The sequence below is a fragment of the Malania oleifera genome, chromosome 8, assembly GCF_029873635.1.
Source record: "Malania oleifera isolate guangnan ecotype guangnan chromosome 8, ASM2987363v1, whole genome shotgun sequence".
NCBI lineage: Eukaryota > Viridiplantae > Streptophyta > Magnoliopsida > Santalales > Ximeniaceae > Malania > Malania oleifera.
Window position 1 is genome coordinate 52,978,962 of NC_080424.1, and position 2,906 is coordinate 52,981,867.

Genomic DNA, 2,906 nt, shown 5'->3' on the forward strand with positions numbered 1-2,906 from the left:
TTTTAGTTCTATTCCTTTTTCCTCCTCTTCCTCTTCCTCTTCCTTGCTCAACTGCTCTTCAACACTTTTGTTTGCCATCCTACTACTTGGAATAGTGGTCACTTCCTGGGCTTTTTTGTATATGACGAGGGACTAATGTCCTGTTCAAATTCCACCCCATATTGTCCCTTGAGGTTCACTAAGGTCTGACTTGGCAACTTACCATTGTCTCTCTGACTCAAGGTGGCAGCTAGTGTCCCTATGCTGGCTTCTGGCTTCACGATAGATTGGGAGTGAGGGTGAAGGAGTTGCCGATCTATTTGAAAATTAGCCTTGATGTCCTTTAGGACTTTCAACACTGTCTCCTGGAAAGAATCATATTTGGGTTGAGGAGGAGGTGGCTGTTGAAACGATGAAGATCTAGGGTCATATGTGGGATGATTCCGAGAGTTTATGTAAGGGGGAGGGGGTTAAGAATTTGGTGCTTGTGGAGGTATTTGGGATTGAAAACCTGGAACTTGTTGCCTCTAGGAGAATTTGGGATGTTGTATCCACTCAGGCTTGTATGTATTATAGTAGGGGCCATTTAATAGCCTATCGTACCAATTTCGGGTAGGGTTAACTTCTTCCTACACAAGCTCAGGCTGGGATGGTGTATGTGGGCAATTGTGATATGAATTGGAAGGGTCGGAACACATTGCACACACTTATGTAGAGGCTTTTGATTACTGTTGTTGCCTTAAGAAAAATCACTGATCTACCTTTTTAGATATGATGTGTAGAGTGGGCACTAGGTCATGGTTTGAAGTTAACTCATAAACTCCCTTAGGTTTGGAAGTGGATGGGTTAGGGGGTCTATGAGTAGTAACCATGTGCTATTGAGAATTCTCAGCTAGGTTCTTAAAGAGAACCTAGACCTCATTCTCGTGCTTGGTGAGGAAAGTACCTCCGCATGATGCATCAATTATTGACCTATCTCTCTTCGCTAACCTTTTGTAAAAAAGTCTACACCAATTGCCACTTAGGGACTTGATGATGTGGACATTTGGGGAGTAGGTCCCTAAATCGCTCCCAGGTCTCAAAGAAAAGTTCCCCATCCATCTGTGAAAAACTGGTGCTGGCTCTCCAAAACTAGTTAGTCTTCCCAATTAGGAAGTACTTCTTTAGGAATTCGTGTTGCATGGTGGCCCAGTTGGCCACTGAATTCGGTTCTAAGGACGTCAACTAGTATTTGGATTTATCATTCAGAGAGAACGGAAAAAGCTTAAGATGGAGAGCGTCATCACTAAAATTGGATATACAGATGGTGGAACAAATTTCCAAGAATTCATCCAGATGCTAGTAAGGATTTTCTGTAGAATTCCCATGAAAGGTGGGCAACATCAAGATGATGGAAGTCTTTAACTCAAATTACGCCACCTATACATCTGGGAATTGGATGCAAGATGGCAAGGTGTGTGCATTAGTTACAAAGTAGGCCCTAAGAGGCCGAAGGGGTTGCTCTCCCAACATAGGTTGGTAGGGAGCTCGGGGTTCCGGGATTTGTTCAGCGGGAACTGGTGGGTTTTGTTCGACCATGACTTTTGGCTTAGACAATTCAGCTATCTCTGGATTAGAAGTAGGTTTCCTAAAGGACCTATGAGATTTTTCAAGCTCGAGATCTATAAGAACTATCTTGGGCTCCAAATAACACAGACCAAGCATACACACTTTTAAGTGCAAAGATTCAAAATTTCAACATATAAACAGGAAAATAAAAAAAAAAAACAAAAATATATGCAAACAAAGCAATAATATACGAAGAGAGAAATTGGCTAACAATAGTACCCTAGTCCCGGGCACTGACGCCAAAATTTGGTAGGCTCGCCAAGGCTTGGGTCCTTAACTACCAAAAATTATATTTATACTACCTAACAATCCCAAGTTTAATAGAAAGTGGGGAAGTCGGGTGTTGATCCATAAAGACTAAACCGTGCAGTTGTTAACCTTTTCTTAATTAGTTTATTAATGCCTTGTGTAAAAGAAATGTGAAAAAGATGGTATTTTTGAAATGAGTGTGTTTTTATCAACTACAGGAAAGCAAGTAAAAGCTAAAATACCTTACTCCTACAAAGCGATGCTTGGATCTAAATCATACGCTGGACGTTGTGCCTTTAACTACGTTTAACTAAGTATACATAAAAGTACTAACCTGAGCTTCTTAGGCCAAAGCGAAAGAGGGTCAGTTGAGGGCATAGGGTAGCAAGGGTGCACCAATCATCTAGAGCACAATTAGGAACCGGAGTATACCCTGTTTCAAGGATCAAAAGATCACCTTCACATATCCATAGCCAACTACTTCTACCTAACTAAAACTATAGTAGTGCTTATCCTTATAGACAATCTTTCATTATAACAGAGCAATAATCAAAACCGATAAGTTGAAAACATGTAAATGAAAGCAGTAAAGAGAAAGCAAGTAAAAAGATCAAGCCTTTGTATTAAAACCATCTGTCACTAACTACTGTCCATATAACTGAATGATCATCTAATCTAACAAAGCAAATAAAAGTCACTCCTTGTTATTCTAGTCGTCTCTCATAAACGGCTGTCCCTACAACAGAGTGATGGCTCTCAATGGTGTTTTAGGCCTGTCACTAACCTAAAAGAGGCCCAAGAGGAACCTAGAGCTCATGTTCGTAGCGAATATTTATAGGCACTAGTTTTTACAAGATTTTATTTTTAGTTTAGGAAAGTTTGCAGCAAATCTCGTGTGGAAAATCGTTGCTGTCGACCAGGTCGCTCCCATGCTTCCTTTGTGCGTGCCCTGGTTGAGACTCAAGAGAAATCTAGAGTTTGAATCTTCAGTGTCTTTGACTAAGTCGTACTTCAGGGTCTTGCTGGTCGAGTTGATGGTCGATACTTGCACAATCTCGATCTTTTGGAAA

The 2,906-nt window shown here is 40.9% G+C and overlaps 1 non-coding gene across 1 annotated transcript; it reads left to right on the forward strand.

Moving 5' to 3' along the window:
* Nucleotides 1-1,006: 1,006 nt before the first annotated feature.
* Nucleotides 1,007-1,112, forward strand: LOC131163164 (small nucleolar RNA R71). Its single transcript, XR_009138943.1, has one exon. It is a non-coding gene; the product is annotated as a small nucleolar RNA R71 (small nucleolar RNA).
* The last annotated feature ends 1,794 nt before the right edge of the window (nt 1,113-2,906 follow it).